The sequence below is a fragment of the Maylandia zebra genome, linkage group LG9, assembly GCF_041146795.1.
Source record: "Maylandia zebra isolate NMK-2024a linkage group LG9, Mzebra_GT3a, whole genome shotgun sequence".
Lineage (NCBI taxonomy): Eukaryota > Metazoa > Chordata > Actinopteri > Cichliformes > Cichlidae > Maylandia > Maylandia zebra.
In genome coordinates this window covers 1,255,205-1,273,621 of record NC_135175.1, presented here as the reverse complement: position 1 = coordinate 1,273,621, position 18,417 = coordinate 1,255,205, and positions in this window count along the sequence as shown.

Here is an 18,417-nt window from a genome sequence, read left to right as displayed (position 1 = left end):
CCCAACTATTCATAACCAACTTAAATTATTTTAGCTTATGTACTTGCTACACAAGCATGCTGATCCACACAGGTATGCACACAGGTGTACACACGGGTATTCACAGACGCGGACTACAGCTTTCTTGGCTGCTGCCTCAAAGCACATTGTGCGCTGTCTATCTTGCGTGCTGCACAATATCGTTTATTACTTAGTATCTACTGATATTTACTGCTAGCTAGTTTATTGTGATGGTGCTGTTTTTTTTTATTATGTTGCTCTTTGTTGTTTGCTTTCTCTTCTGTTTTTTTTTTCTCCACAGGTGACCCAGGTGTTTTATTTTTTTTTGTTTTTGTTTTTTTTTTCTTTCTTCCCCCCCTTCTCACCGTCTCTTCTCCCCTTTGGTTTTCTTTCTCTCCCTCTCTTTCTTTCATTCTTTCTCCCTGTCCTATCCCCCAGTCATGTCTGTCCTGTTTGTAGCAACTGAAAATAAAATAAATTCATAATTATAATAAAGGTCAATCAAATGGACCAATATGGCAAGGCCATGATGATCCACTTGGTAAAATAAATCCGCTTGGCATCTTTCTTGGCCTTAAGACAACAATTCTGATGGCTAAAGATCCAAACGGGACACACAAAAAAAAAAAAAGATAAGAAAACATTTTATCTTTGCTACTTAATATGCACTGAAGCACTGCTTCCAAAAAAGTACTGTACATGTATAAAAAATAAGCATGAATGCTGATAGGTTTGTCTAGCACAGACCTATTGCTGGAACGCCAAGACAATTCTACTACAATGGCAAAAACAAGACACAAGTCACCAGAGCTCTTTGTGTTGCTCGTGCACGAGGGAGAGAGCCGTGACAAGCGCTGTTCCTGACGTTCGAACCCCAGTCACTCTCAGTTACCTCCCCCGTAGCACTGCTCTTTATTGTGGTTACATGAATATGTATAGTCTCATTAACATATGACGTCTTACACAGGCATGCATGTGAACAAAGAGGCATGCGTGTGTGTGTGTGTCAAGATGTGACCCTGTGAACGACTCCCCAAAGCTGGTGCTAGGAGCCCAGCGGTCCACCTAAACAAAGGGCTCTTATACTTAAGCAGATACTGTCATATGCTGTGGGAGTGTCTGGTCGGGTGTGATCCAGGTTCCTGTTGTCCGTCCCCTAGGGTGGAATTGGCCAGCTCATCACCTGCTTCCAATTTCCGGGACTCCATCTAGAGGGTTTTTAAGCCAGCACTGCCTGCTACTCCTCGCCAGTTCGTCCTGCTACCACCTGTGGTAAACTTGGCCTCCTCTGTGCTCAGACTCTGTGTGCCTGGATCATGGGTTAATGTGTCCTCCGTCTCCTGTATTCTCCAGATTCATCACCCGTCGTACACACCAGCAGTGCTGGTTCTGTTTCCGTCCCGTTCTCCCGTCTGCCCAGAACCCGAGGACCACACACTCATCTTCTCCTCAGCCTGCCCTCCAGCCCGTACTTCAACCTCCCTGGACACCTTGGAACCTGGACCAGCCTCCCCACACTCTCAACCATCCCTGGAACGCTCCCATGGCAACCCCTTCCCCGCCTAATAGCCTGTGTTTTCAAGTAAGCCCAAGACTCTCCACTAGTACCACTCACCTCTGCCCTTTAATTGTTTCCCATTCAGTAAAACCCTTCTCCTGTGTTTGCAGAAATTCCCGCCCGTGTTCTCCCTGTGTTCTATGTCCGTTTCTCCGCCCTCGGGCCTCCCTCAGTTCCTGCGAATGATTTCTGTTAGACCCAGTCTTGTTTAAGTTCCTTTTCCTTTCAATAAATTGTACATAGTTCGAGCAATTGAGTCTGCTCTTGAGTCCACTGCATCCTTGTTTGTGACAGATACAGAGTAGGTGTCCTCCCATAGTATAGATCAGAAAGAGAAGGTACGACCTTTCTCATGACCCTAGGATGTGTGTGCATGCCAGAACACTCTGGAAGGCACACAGAGTCTTTGCAGACTGCTAAGGATCAGACCTCTATCATTATACAATTGATTATATACCTCAAAGCATATATGAGTATATATTTCTAAGCATAAATGGCAATCCAACCAAGTATATTAAACAAAAGCTACACATTTATAAACATGACTACTGATCGGAATGCCTTTTAGGACAACAGAACACAGTGCAGTGACATCTTGAGTCTAATAACAGAATAGAGAAAATATTAGTAAAAAGAAACAATTTTGCCACAATGAAAATAGTAAAATTTCAATAAGAAAATACTCACAAAACCAGTGATGTCCTGCAATAGCTTGGTCAGTTTCTACCCAGCAGTTCCTTTTTTGGACTTGAATATTTCAATAAAACGTGGGGTGAGCTGGTCAAAAGTCTCAAAGAAGTCTCCCTCTAGGTTCTTGCTGGTAATTCTAAAGTACTTAGCAAATATCTTAAAAAGTAGAAAGGAAGGAGGGGTAGAGAAAAGAGCAAAATATTTGGTTATTGTATAATGTCTTCCAGCAGAGGCTAGCAATTAGAACACTTGGTGACAAAGGTAATACTTTTCATCAATAAATCCTTAAGGTTCTTTAAAATAATAAGTAATGAAATTCATCCTATAAAGCTAATGGGAATTATGGCAATTCGGCTTTGTCTCTTGATACAGTCATTCATGCCCCATCTTTCATGAAGGCGAGATCTCCCTGTCTAAGTCTGTACTCAACATCTACTGAGAAATTGGGTATATTAAAATGTATGCTGTTCGCTTGCTGGTAGTTGACAATGATCCTCTACTAGAAGTGCATTTCAGGAATGCATTATTATCAGTTACTATCTTAACTATCTCGTTCACTAAATAGTCATCAGACTGATGTAGTATTCTTTGAATAGAGGAATGGATTAATGGCTGTGACAGCAAATGAATTTGGTTTATCTGCTCTATAACATCTTGCAGGGCAGTTTCAGAGATGTTAAAAATCGAGGTCATTTTCAAGAACAGAGCAGCTACATTATGTTCCAACTGTCTCTCCAAATCTTCTACATGATGTTAAGATGTTAATCTGAATGCTGTATCAGCAGCATCAGAATCACTGTCCTCGGGTTCAACAGTCACAGTGTCCTCAGGTCTATTAGTCCAAGGTTCCTCTGAGACATTCTCTGAAACAATTTGAGATTTGAATATCATCTCACTCTCAAGCTTGTGATCTTTTCTTCTGTTTGCATTGAAGGTGGAATAAATATTGCTCTTAAAGTTGCAGCCCTGATATGGACAACTGACTTTTTGCTTCAGTTTTAAATGTCTTCGCAAATGGGTGAAAAAGTCCACTTCATTGCAAGGCTCCACAAAGTCACACAGCTGGCAAAGGAAAGTAATTTTCCTCCCTTTACCTCCATCCTTTTGGGCATGCCACATTGATAGGTGTACCTTCAGTGCATTAAAAGATTTAAATGTGTACAGACAGTCTTTATAGAGGCAAGGAAGTGGTGATGTCTGTGTATGGATCCCATGTTTTAAGCGGTAATGCTTAAATAGGTAGCCTCTCTTTTCAGCACAGAATGTGCAATACTTACAAGTCCACTGCATCCAAAGATCTCGATGTACTTAATAAATCTGAAAAGAAATAATACCTAATAATAGCAGCTCGCTCAAAATCAAATAGACCATTAAAAAAAACAAATGATTACCTCAGAACTGTTGAAATGTGCAAATAAATGAGATGGCTCATTTCAAGTAAAATATAACAAAAGAAAGTATAAAGTTAATTAAATGTTCTAATAGTTAGAAGAAACAAAGCATGCATCTCTATTTTTGTGAGACTGAAAATTTAGAAATCCAATAGCGTGAATTACATTAACAGCTGTTATTACAACTTTTACTACAGCTTTTACAAAAATACAAATTCCCAAAGCTTTTTCATTGTGTAGGTAAAAATACCTTTACTGCTGGGATTGTTGAATGTATGGTATTCCCACCATCAGTTTACGCCTGAAGAGGAAAGGTGTACAGCAATTAAACGCAAACATTAAAAACAAAGACAAAAGAAAAAAAAAGAAAAAAACTAATATTACTTTAAACTTAAAACTGACAATCAAAAACTTTGCCACAGTCAATATACTTTTAGTAAATATTCAGTGGACTATTTCAAGATTTGAAACAATATAAAATAATTATTTTGCATGATCTACTCGAATAGGACCTTCTGTCTGCTTAATGAGCTCCTGGCATATAAATTAATCAGCAGGTAAAGATCTGAATAACAAATTAAAACTAAATGTGGAAACATTTATTTTTTAACACAATTTGGACACCTGAAATTGAAAGCTCAATGCACATGCAATTTGTCCCGAGAAGAATTTTACAGGTAATTTGACAAGTAGGAATTGTCCTCAAAGATATTTTTAGTTAAAGAAACACAACTGCAGATGTTTAAACCATAATTACTAGACATGAGTGTGCTCCCCTGCAGAAAAGGACTGATAAACTACATGAAACTAACCTTGTAGTGGGCCATAATAAACAAAAAACATTAATAAATATCTGAAAAGTACGACTGTAAAACTTAATTAGCCACATTTGCCTCCAATGGGCCTCTCACCCATTCCACATCCACACAGCTCTGCCTCAGTCTGCAACCTCTTACATCCTCAGCTCTGCTCCTGAAACCCATGAGATTCAGCTCTGGATTTCACTTATTAGCTCGGACTAGTTCTCCACATTCTTGTGGACTTGTTATAAAGCCGAACACCAAAGGTCTGTCCCAAAAACTAGTAGGACCCGGTCTACGTTGTCCGTGCAAGTGATGTCCTGCAATAGCTTGGTTAAATGGGCTGGTCTAGCCTTCAGATTTACGTCATCAGCTGTCTCAGTTGAGTTTAATAAACTCAGCCATCTGCTCCTTCCTCGCTAATATATAATAGAACACTGGAGTAAACGCTTGACTATCTCACACTTCTGTTTAATCAGTTTTCTGTTTAAAAACTGTGTGAAAACTATAACTTTAATCTCAGCCAAACCGATTTACTCAGGAACAAATAAAACACTAATAAAAACCAAACAATATAGTTATCTAAGTGACTTATAGATCATGTTTAACTTGAGTAGCGAAAGACCGCGGGGGGTGTGAAAACGATGTGCCGGAGTCCGCTGTTCTTGCCGGCTCTAGTGAGCCTTGAACTCCCATCTGACTATCGAGCTGGAGGGTAACAGACATCTCCGAAAACGTGGGAGCGCGTTTGCAAATATGTGATGTCTTGATAAACCAAGCAGATATTTGAAGTTTACACAGATACATTCTCGCCTGAAAATATGTGAGAAGTTTATTTTGTGATGCAGAAAGAGTAATAAAAGTAATATTAAAACTAAGTAGCTGCTGCCATTGTTGGAAACTGGAATTGGCTGGGATAGGATATGCCCCACCAAGGAGCGTGGCTAACAAGTTTGAAATAATACTCTTTCTTTAGCCGGAAACAGCTAATGGCATCAAACCCGCCGAAAAGATTTTAAGACAAGAATGATTTTGTTAAATGTGAAAATGGCCGAGGTTGATACAGAATGACTTAAATTCACAATAAAGATGTTATTGATACTCAAAAGCATGTGCCGTCAATAAATCAAGAAGAAGAACAAGAAGTTATTTGCAACTGTTAAACTGTTAAAAGGATTTCGAGATTATCTCACAACCACATATTTGAGACTACGAAAAAATACAAACATGTGCCTAATTACCGTCATGATAACACACTCACGTTGTTTAGCGTTGTTCATTTCATACTAGCACACATACACATAGCTCAACAGCGTGAACTACTGACTGTGTAACGCGGACACTTATGGAAATATGTATACTCACAATACGCACGTGCATTACTGGCGAATAAGACAACCGGTAGCAACGGACAGCAGGGTTAACAAGTTTTCGGCTTTTGGCAGAAAGTTCAAATGCATGGAGCTAGAACTGCCACCGTCAACTTCCCGGGCAAGAATGCAATGCATTATGGGAAATGTTGTCCCCACGGAAAAACGGCAAAACATTACACCGTTGTAATTTGAAGTAACATTACGTATTTGTCACATTCGATAACTTCTAAAGTTACAATTACTTGGATTTGAATTTATTTATAACAAACATTCACTGTGCACAAAGTACGAATATATTTCCAGTTAAAAATAAAAAAAAGACTGTTTATCGAAATAAATTTAAACAAAACAAAACAAAAAACACGTTAGACTTACCAAATTCAGGGCTGCTGATGAAAAAATTAAGGTGGTGGTTGTGGTGGTTTGAAGTTGGGGACCCTTAATCCACACAGGCTGGCCAAATCTTCCCCGCATCAAGGTAAATTCAAGATGGCTGACTCAGCTTTCCTGAGGGAGCGACAAGACTCCACCCACCAGAACGTCACTAATACATGCTTCTTAAACTTTTTGAGCGTTCCAAACAAATTAGCTAAAAATTATTGAGCCCTATTCAATTAAAGTTCCATAAAGGCCAACAGAGCTCAATACTTTATAGTTTGCTCAACTACAAAATGACATTTGATTGTTATGAGCTTATTAGTTATGAGCTAGAACAACTGTTAGGGATTACAGTGTAGCAAGTTGATAAAAATTGAGTTCAGTCAACTTAATACTTACATTTTGCAGTGCAGGAGGAGAGTGGAGCACAGGAGGGCAGCAAGAATGGGGAGTGCGGAGACACAGGAGCAGAGAGAACAAAGCACAGACACTTGGGAGAAGGCACAACACGGGAGTCAAGGGAGCACACTGGGGATTTATTGTGTGTTACATTTACTAAACTGTAAATAAATGCACTGTTCACCGCACAGAGTCCTGCATTTTGGGTCCTTTTTTCCCCACTGCCGGCACCAGCGCCGGCGCTCCTCACTGCAGCCGGATTCCCGGACTGCTCAACAGCCGGCTGTGGTGAGCAGAAAGGACAATTTTTCATTTTTCCACTCCGTCTGTTGGTTTTTCAAAGAACTGTGAGACTGCTAATACTGTAGCTCAGATTTTAGCCCAGCCTGAAGCTCAGTCAGCTGCCCAGCCTGAAGCTAAGCAGACTGCGGTTCGGCCATCTGCTCCATCTACAGCAGCCTCCACTCCACCAATAGCTTAGGCCCCTGTTCAGTAACTAGCTCAGGCATCTGTTCAACCACCAGCAGCTCAGTTAGCTGCCCAACCACCTGCAGCTCAGTTTGCCGCTCTGTCTCCTGCTCAGCAGCCATTAGCTTTGCCCACAGTTCAGCTATCTGTTCAGCTAGGGGTCTCCTTGGGTGGAGGTAGACCTAGGGGCCCATCCAGCTGTTGTCTGTTCCTGCTGGGGGTTCTGGAGAAATGCGACAGCTGTCGTCTACCCTTGCTGGAGGGTCTGAAGGGCTCATCCAGATCTCAACTACACCATGTGAGGACACACTCACCGGTCCTCATAAGTTTGAAGGCCTTTTTTTGAGGCTCAAAATGTGGTTTTACTGTCAGGGTATGACTAGGTTATGGTTAGGTTTTAGGGTAAGGATTAGGGTTAGGCATTCATTTTTAATGGTTATGGTTAGGGTAAGGGGCTAGGGAAACCATTATGTCAATGAAGATCCTCAGTAAGATAGCTGAACGGGCTTGTGTGTGTGTGTGTGTGTGTGTGTGTGTGTGTGTGTGTGTATTCTTGTTATGTGCTTGTGTGTGTGGTCTGACAGGTCAGCCTTAATGAACTAAGAGGGTGAATAGCGCATCAATGAAATCGATAGCAGAATTAACACATTGACATGTTAGACTCATTTGTTTCCTGACATTCCTCTCCATGCAATTAAGCTGCTCAGATATGCAAGTCAGATGTGATTAATACAGGCTGGCTGGCCATTCTCACCTTGGTTAAGCATTCTGAGGGTGAAGCATTTCAGATCTTTTCCAACAATGGATGGCAGTGCCTTTATGGGAAGCCAGAAACTCTCCTGGAGCTCACGACAAATAGATTTTTAGGAGCACGTCTGTACGCACCAACGGAGTGTACAGGTTGGACTGAAAATGTGACCAGTTAGATTTAGGGAGAAAGAAGGGAGAAGTCGGACACTGCTAAAAGGTAACATTCCTTTCTTTACACAGACTTACTTGTTAGTAATTGCAAATACTGTTAAGCATAGTCCTCTGATGTTTTTTAGCCTGTCCTGTCCAGAAGTGTAGCCATTATAATTATTGTCTGAAGGCCCAACTGATATATTTTTTCAAGTGGACCATTACGACTTTAGCTATAATGTTCCACTTGATAGCCTAATTTATTAGATTTCTATTAGAATTTTTTATTTTGAGTTATTACAATCACAATGGAAAAGACCGTGGGACAGTAAAGAAAAAGAAGAAAGAAATATGAGTTGGGGAGAAAGTTAACAGAAGGACAGAAAGAGAAAAATTGAAAATTTGCTCTACCACCTGTCAAGAAAACCCAAACAAAAAACAACAACAGGGAAACCACAGCAACAACCAACATATGCATAAGTATCAGTAAATAATAAATATTCAATGTTACTGAGCAGCATACAGTATCAATAATACATGACATGTTTAGAGGGAGCAGTCGACGAAGATAGTGTGTATCTGTGAGTACCTGTTTGTACACCTTTTGAACACTTCTGTGTACACCTGTGTTTGTGAGCACATTTGTGTTCATAAAGTTTCTCCATTTAAGTATCTAATATTTTGTGTGGGGAGCCAAAGCCCTGGCCCCAGACCTCCAGAGACCACCTCAGAGCACAAAAGCTCCAGGAGGACCACCACAGGGACAATCATGGCAGCTACTGAAAAAAGAGCAGAGGAGAGCCCTGCACAGGGGTCGCCCAGCAGACACATTGCAGAAGTCGTGGGGGCAGTGACGATGAGCCCGCAGGATCTGCCTGGCAGCTGGCTGCACCGCAGCAGACAGAGCCCCGGGCCCAGAGACCTGAGGACCCCCACACTGAGCAGGGGTCCGGCAAGCACACACCAGGAGTGAGCCAGTACAAACCAGAGGACCCAGCCCTGGACACTGAGAACCACTAATGCATCAGTGGGTGGTGGCACCAGCCACTGGCAGGGAGTATGGTTGAGGGAAACAGGCCCCAAAACCTGAGGTGCCTGAGATGTTCTGAGAGAGGCGGAGTCTAAGACCTGACCTGACACATAGACAAACAGGCAATCAGAGACAAAATATACATATACAAATACTCACACACTCGCTGAATATGAAGACACATGGAAATGAATGCCGTACACACACTCACACACCCCATACATACTCTGTACTCCCACGTCCAGGCACCAACACCTACAGAGGGGCAATCAATGCCCAGACCCATTACAGGCAAGAGGTTCCCTTTACTCTGCGATGGGGACAAGCACACCATCCCGGTCTTGCAGCAGCAGGGAAGCCCACCAGATGGCCAGCTCCTCCTCCCGGACCCCATGCCTCATGCCACCCACTCATATATGGTGTTGATGCGTGCTGTTCCAAAAAGGATTTAGAACAGGGGAGGGGCATGGCACCAACAATCCTCTGCCAGATAACAGCTGGTGTCAGCTCGGGCCAAGTAGACAGGAGGGGACAGAGGAGGAATACCAGCCTTGCACCTCAGTGACGCACTTGCACTTCAAGGCGCTGCATGTGGGGTGGTATGATGGAGCAGGGGGTGCGAAGCAATTAGGGATGGGGAGGAAAAGATTGGAGGGCAATCCCTGAAGCTTCCTGACGCCCGTGGGCCCCCCTGTTCCCCGAAATCCACCATCCAGACCGGGTCCACAGCAGCAGCACCACCAAGCCCCACAGAGCATGAGGTGGCCCACCCAACCTCACCGCAGAGGAAAAAGTACACCCCAACATTCAGCCAACTGCCAGAAAACATAAGGCAGTAGACACCCGGGAAGAATTCAGCCTCCAGCTTTGCTAGATCCCCCTTACGTGCAGAGTGGACTCCTCGAGCAAAGTCTGCAGGCCCTCCTCAGACCCTACCAAGCCACCAGCCACATACAGACCCCCCCGCGATAAAAAATGAGATAAAATCACAAAGTGCTTCATAGAAGCAGAAACAAAATCACATGACCAATTTAAGACGACACGGCTACAAGATGCAGTAAGTCAGAATCTCCATTTCAACTTTGGTCAAAAGTGCAGACTTCAAACTATATACCAGTTTTTTAATTGTGTCGATGGGCCACGTAAAACCAGAGTTATGATAAAAAATGCACACAATATTTTTTTCTGAACAAAACAGTGGTGTTTACTACGGAGCCCCGCAGGGGACATGGGAGGGAAAAAAATTAAGACGGACTTTTGCGAGATCTCGCAAAACAAACTCGGGATCTCACAAAAGTTTTACCCGCATTCTTCGGAGGCGACCAGGAAGTCAAGGCACAATGTGCCGGGAAAGCGGTGTTCCTCCCGGCTGTAGTAGGTCTCGACCTCCCGTTAGCTTCGAGATGGTGGGTGTCAGATCTCAGAAAACATCGGAGCACTTTTGCAAATATGTGATGTCTTGTAAACTGAGCAGATATCTGACGTTTACACAACTATATTCACGCATCAAAATATCTTAAAAGTTTATTTTGTGACCAAAGGAAACATCAGGTGGCCTAAAAGAGATATATAGCTGAATATCATCTGCATAACAATGATATGAAATATCAGAAAAAGAGCTAAGAAGTTGCAGAAGAGGGAGTAATTACAACAAAAACAATAACAGTCCCAAGACAGAGCCCTGTGGCACCCCATAGGCGAGAGAGCTGACGGAGGATCTGAACTTAGAGGAAGCCACAAAGGAAGATTGTTCAGACAAATAGGATTTAAACCATTCCAATGCAGTACCCGATATACCCACTCAGTGGGTTTAATCTATCTAACAACATATGATGATCAACAGTGTAAAAGGCAGAGGTCAGGTCCAGCAAAATCAAAACAGTGCACTCTCCGGCATCATAATTCATCAAAATATCATTAGACGCTCTAAGAAGTACAGTTTTGGTAGAATGAGCCTTACGAAAGCCAGACTGATATTTATCAAGAATGTTATGTTCATATAGAACAACCGTGAGTTGCTTGGCCACAACCTTTCTAAAATCTTGGCAATAAAAGGAAATTTTGAGATGGGTCTGTAGCTGGAATGCAAAGAAGCATCAAGTTTGGGGTTTTTTAAAAGTGGGTGAATGGCAGCACTTTCACAGTAAACAGGGACCTGACCAGAGAGCAGAGATGCATTAATAATTATAAGAAAACTAGTACCAACGGACTTAAAAACATTTTTAAACAAAGACCCTGATAAAATATCAAGGGGGCAAGAGGATGATTTCATTGAAGTGACCAGCTTCGACAACTCAGGACACTGAGTTGTTGAAGCTGGTAAAATTGGAGCAGGTAAATGGTACATAGAGGGAGAGTCTTCATTTGAAGAGATTGGGACAGCAGCAGTGACCGGAATGACAATATCCCTAATAGTGTCAAACAAAACCTTGGGGTTACCTCTGCTCCTGGAGACTAGGTTTGAAAAATAAGCAGCCCTTGCATCACAAATTGAAGCATTAAAAGAAGCTAAAAGGTCTTTTAAATGAAGGAGTTGAACCTGTAAACGAGTCTTTCTCCACAAAGAAACACCATGCAAGAGCCATCAGAGCATTAAGCTCTCCAAGAAACCAACCCTAGGAGACCCTCAGATGCCCCAATGCCCCAAGCCCATAACTGCCCCCCCCCCCCCACATACACACACACACACACACGAAAAAAAAAAACTAAAGCAGGACAAAACCACATAGTTATGGGGCAGTTATGGGTAGGGATGGGTACCGTGCCATTATGGCACCGGTTCTGACATAAACGGTAGTAACCAGACCGAAAAGCAGCACACATTTCAGTGCTTTATTTCGGTGCTTTTTCCCCCTGAGATGTCACACACTTTGGATTCTAGCCAATCATTTTACCTTTGCAAGCGTAGTAGGCGGGCCCAGGTACGTACGTTCTTTTAGAGCAGAGCTACAGATTAAAAATGCCCAAGGCAAAGCAGTCAAAGTCTGGGTGTACTTCAAACTGCAAGCCTGCAACAAGTGCTTTAAGGTGATACTTTGCAAAGGAGGTAAATCCTCGAATCTGATGAAACACCTGGCGACGTATAGCATTTTGTTAAAAGCCGAGAAATGTGCCGTATTTGATAGCTTGCTGCGAGACCTCACACCGGGCACATCTACTGCGGGTGGGTTGCCTGTTATCGGACCCGGAGTTAGCAACATCCCCCAAAAACACGAAGAGGAGAGTCCTGGACCCTAGCCCTGCCACTGTAGCAGAAATGATGAGGATGATGATGGCAGCAGCAGCCTTTCTTCTCTGCGTGAGTAGCTTAATGTTATCCGTGTGTAATTTACGTTGATTAGGCTAACCACGTTATTACATTAATGCACGTAAGGTGAACTCGCAAACACCGTTGTAGTTACATGAAGCTGTCTTCTTGTTTGATGGCAGATACTCCCTTCACCCTGGCCAAAAAGACTAAAATGACCAAAGAAAAAGTGGAAAACAGCTAAACATGAGAGGTTTTTGGACAAAGTTTGTGTTTTTTCCATTGATTAAGCACTGCTTCCAGCCAAGAGTGATTCGATAAATCCCCTATAGCTGCAGAAAAGGCTGACATTGTTATATTTTTACAAAAAAACAGCTGAACATGAGAGGTTTTTGGACCAATTTTATGTTCTCCATTCTTTAAGCACCAGTTTGAGCACTGTTTAAGCACCGGCACCGTTTCAAAAGTACCGGTTTGGTACTGGTATCGGATAAAACCTAAACGATACCCATCCCAAGTTATGGGTACAGTAGATCCATTATAATTTAAAGGAGTACATTTCTTCATGATCTTCAATGTTTTTATGAATATTGGCCAGATTTAACAACCTTTCAGATTCCAATTTTCTTTGTTGAAAAACTGTAAAATGCTTTACATGTTGAGTGCATATTACATGCTGTTATCAGATATAACAACTGGAATAATGTTCAACCACATATATTATGACTTCTCATATGCATTTTGCACAATTTTTTTTTCAATCCCTTTTATGGCCTTTGTTTTTTTGTTTTTTTTTAAGACAATGAGATCAGTGTGGTTGAAGACTAATCACAGTCATCAGTACAGCCAATCCGTCTTGCCCTCTTACCATCGCCAGTTCCATTGTCAGACCATCCATCGTCCCCAGCTTCTACCTGTTCATCAGATTCAACTATTATCCACAAAAGTACAAAGAACAGGAACAAGGGCCTAGGAGAGCTTGATCGCAATGAAGCAAAGCAGGTTAAAAGCAAAGCCTAAAGCAATTTCCAGTGCTTAACTGCATTTTACAAACACTAACTTTTTTGTGTAATTTGCTTCAGTTCAATCAGTATAAATCTTTTTTTTTTTTTGGTGTATACTGTCCTGAGGCCAAACCCAAAGGGTAAGGAAATTTTCAATGAAAACGACAAAACTAAAACACTGTGACATCCAACTCGTCAACAAATGGTCAACATACTGGTTGCAGATATGATAGAATCACATGGCTAAGTATTCTTTGATGATCCTAAAAAAGTTGTCAAGTGAGCAGAATAGCAATACACTTTTTTTGTTTTTGAAAGGAGGATTCCACCCATAAGTGCTCGGACTAACTATGCACTGGGGATTGCAACGCTTTTTCCATATCTCCAAGATCTTTACTCAAAAAATGGTTATGTAAGTGTTATCTCTGAAAAGCAACATCTCTGTAATTTATGCATGTTGTTACAGTGGTACCAAATATGCATTCCTTTGTTCCATTTTTTGTTGTGTATGTTTTTTTGTTTGTTTTTGTGTGTGACTGATTTGCACGCATGAGCAGGACCATTACTATGATCTGGAGGCCAATATTGGCTATCTTGCTTGGAGACTCAAGACTGTCCAACGCAATACCTATGATGGTGCTAGTGGGTGTCCCAGGCCAAACTTTCAGGACAGTCCAACAACCCGAAGAGAATCTTTGTTTGTTAGAGGACGACTTTTTGGTGAGGAGTGCAGAGAGGCTCTGTCTGTTATTACACACTCAACAGATAGGTCTGTGCTTAAAGAGAAGATGAAAGCTACTTTTGAATACAGACAGAAGCTGGTTCATGACCCAGATGGAACATCATCAATCTTGGATGTCTTCCCTCATTTCCTTGAAACACCGGGGTTGTTGAGTATATTTATAGACATTTCATTATTATTAACCTTTATTTTACCAGGAAAAGTCCCATTGAGATTAAAAACCTCTTTTTCAAGGGAGTCCTGGCCAAGAGGCGACAACATGTTAAAATTACAAAGTTACATACATTCATGATATGAAACCAAAGATAACATTTTGCCCAGAACACTTAAGTAACCAGTATTTGGTTGCTGTTTTGTCTTTTTAATAGACTGATCAGGATTTTACAATGATGCTTGTAGATGAGGCCTCTGGAAGATTTCTTGCAAAGTGGCCTTCATATTTCAAGCAAAAAATCATCAGAGAAAGCCAAAGTCTTCCATCAAGTCATTGTGTTGAGGAGTTACGAACATCTTTTGATCCAGAGGCTTCAAATGACTGGGGTAAATTAGGACAGTATTTCAGTATATAAAATACTTACATTTCCCTTTGTCTGTCCTAATACACTTAACTGACTGCAAATAGACTGAAGTAATTTATGCATCCTTGTGGTTTAAGCATTTTCAGAAATCTCATCATTTAACTGCTTAACAGAATTTCAGTTCATCTTTAACCTTTTGTCTCAAATATGCTTTTTGTCTTTAAGGCTGGGAGAGTGATATGGCAGCTCTTCTGTTGTTGCTGCATCTCCTGCCCCCAACATCAAAAGGCCACAAATAAAACCCCCGCAAAAACAAAGCTCTTCACAGGCAGCCAATCATCTTGTAAGATTTGTCAAGGTATGCTCTAATAGCATTTTTTGTAAACACTGTTTACAATTAATGATTTTTCGTAAATGGTAAGCCACAAGATAAAAACAGAAATGATGAAATTAATTAATTATCTTTTGTGTATTTGATATGAAATCATGCTGCATCGATAGATATCGGAAGATATCAAATCTGTTGTCGCTTTCCTTTCCAAAAGAAGTTAATTGACAGACATGGGTTCAGTACAATGTGAACTTCAAAAATTCAATTAGATTCAATTCAGTTTTATTTATACAGCGCCAAATCACAACAACAGTTGCCTCAAGGTGCTTTACATTATACAGTAGACCCTACAATAATACATACAGAGAAAAACCCAACAATCATTTGACCCCATATGAGCAAGCACTTTGGCGACACTGTGAAGGACAAACTCCCTTTTAACAGGAAGAAACCTCCGTCAGAACCACGCTCAGGGAGGGGCGGGGCCATCTGCTGTGATTGGTTGGGGTGAGAGAAGGAAGACAGGATAAAGACATGCTGTGGAAGAGAGACAGAGATTAATAACAGATATGATTCAATGCAGAGAGGTCTATTAACACATAGTGAGTGAGAAAGGTGACTGGAAAGGAAAAACTCAATGCATCATGGGAATCCCCGGCAGCCTACATCTATTGCAGCATAACTAACGGAGGATTCAGGGTCACCTGGTCCAGCCCTAACTATATGTGATTTGTACTTAAGAGTAAAATGGCCTTCTTTGGCCATTAGAAGACAGGGGCATTGGTACACTTTTATTTACAAAGCTATGCTTGGATTGCTGCCTCCTTATATTTGTACTTTGGTCACAAGGACAAATAGTGGTTCTTATTCCTTGCGCTCAAATGATCAGCTGCTGTTGTCTGTTCCCCTTGTCCGCACAGAGCTGGGTAAGAAAGCCTTTGTCCACTCTGCGCCTTTTTCATGGAACATGTTACAGAAAGACTGGAAACTAACTGAATTGTTGTCTTTAAATGTTTTTAAAACTAAACTCAAAGGCCTACAGGCTGCCTCAATAATGTGTAATTGTTTTGTGTAATTTTAACTTTGTTTGTTCGTATGTATTTGTCTTGAAATGTGCTGCCTCTTGGCCAGGACTCCCTTGAAAAAGAGGTCTTTGATCTCAACGGGACATTCCTGGTTAAATAAAGGTTAAATAAAAATAAAAATAAATAAAATATGCTTTAGCAAAAAGGAAAGTTTTAAGCCTAATCTTGAAAGTAGAGATAGTGTCTGTCTCCTGAATCCAAACTGGAAGCTGGTTCCACAGAAGAGGGGCCTGAAAACTGAAGGCTCTGCCTCCCATTCTACTTTTAAATACTCTAGGAACAACAAGTAGGCCTGCAGAGCGAGAGCGAAGTGCTCTAATAGGGTGATATGGTACTACAAGGTCATTAAGATAAGATGGGGCCTGATTATTTAAGACCTTGTATGTGAGGAGCAGGATTTTGAATTCTGGATTTAACAGGAAGCCAATGAAGAGAAGCCAATACAGGAGAAATCTGCTCTCTCTTTCTAGTAAGTAAGTAAGTAAGTAAAATTTTATTTATATAGCACATTTCTAGATAAGGGATCACAAAGTGCTTTACAAGGTATAGACACAGATTAAAAAGACGAAGTACAATCAAAAGTTAACAAAATGAAATTTTGAAAAGATGTGTTTTTAGCTGTTTTTTAAAAGTAATCAGTGAAATAGCAGATCTTAAGTTCTGAGGAAGAGAATTCCACAGTCTGGCGGCCACAGTAGCAAAAGCTCGATCACCCCTAGTTTTCAGTCTCGTATACTTAATAACAAGTAGGCCCTGACCACAAGACCTCAGAGACCTACTAGGGGCATAGGGCTGTAAGAGTTCAATGATGTATGATGGTGCTTGTTCTTGAAGAGCCTTAAATGTGAGAACCAGAATCTTAAAGTGGACTCTGAATTCGACAGGGAGCCAGTGTAACTGTATAAGCAGCGGTGTTATATGTGAGTATTTCGATGTTTTCGTCAGAAGCCTTGCTGCAGCATTTTGGACAGTCTGCAGACGCTTCGGGGGACTCTTGTTTAGACATGTAAACAGTGAATTGCAATAGTCCAGTCGTGATGAAATAAAAGCATGAATAACAATCTCCAGTTCAGTATGAGCTATTATGGGGCTCAATTTAGAAATATTTCTTAAATGATAAAAGCAAGACCGAACCAGAGATTTGACGTGAGTATCCAATGTAAGAGCAGGATCGAAGGTTATCCCTAGGTTCCTGATAGATGGTTTCACAAACGTTGAAAGGGGACCAAGAGCATTCATTATGCTGGGTACATGTCTGTCTGGAGCACATAACAGGACTTCAGTTTTATTTTCATTTAGTTGGAGGAAATTGTCGGCCATCCAACCTTTGATGGTTTCCAAACACACATTTAAAATCCGCAGTTTAGAAGCATCTTCAGGTTTAAAAGATATATATAGTTGGATGTCGTCTGCGTAGCAGTGGTAACAAATATCCTCAAAAGGGCTCAAAATATGCTGGAGAGGAAGTAAATAAATTAAAAACAATAATGGCCCCAGCACAGAGCCTTGTGGCACACCAAAGGACAGGGACGTAGAAGATGACCTGTACTTAGAAACTGCCACAGAAGAGTATCGTTCACAGAGATACGAGGAGAACCACTCTAAGGCAGACCCAGATACACCGACCCAGTATTTCAGCCTATCAAGCAAAATATAATGGTCAACGGTGTCAAAGGCCGACGTGAGATCCAACATTAAAAGAACAGAACACTTACCCGCATCGTTTTGCATCAGAATGTCATTAGAAACTCTAAGAAGGGCTGTTTCAGTAGAATGAGCTTTACGAAAGCCAGACTGAAATTTATCAAAGATGTTATATTTGTCTAAAACTGCTGTAAGCTGCTTAGCCACAATCTTCTCTAAAATCTTAGCAATTAACGGTATTTTTGAGATCGGTCTTTAGTTGCTAGTGAGAGATGGGTCCAGCATAGGCTTTTTTAACAGAGGGTGTATAACAGCAGTTTTAAAATAGGCAGGAACTTAGCCAGATCCCAAAGAGGTGTTAATTATAGTGAGCATACAGGGACGAATAGAGTAAAAGACATTTTTGAATAACGATGCGGGTAAAATGTCGAGTGAACAAGAGGATACTTTTGTTGCACTAACTATTTTTCCCAGTTCGGCTAGTGAAACAGGTAAAAATCTTTCTAAAACAACAGGCCGAACTGGCATAGGAACTGACAGTGCAGATGCTGATGGGGACAATTTTTTCCTTATATTGCTAATTTTTTCTAAAAAGAAAGCAAGAAATGTTTCACAGTCTTCAGCAGAAGAAATAATGGCAGCAGGTAGAGCAGGAGTAATGATATCAGTAATAGTATCAAATAAGACCTTAGGATTACCTCTGCTCTTTGCAACCAACTGAGAAAAGTAAGCAGCCCTTGCATCTCTAATAGCATTGTTAAAAGAGGCTAAAAGATCCTTTAAATAAAGGAGATGAACATTTAAATGAGTTTTCCTCCATAATCGCTCAGCTTTACGACAATTACGTTTTATAGAGCGG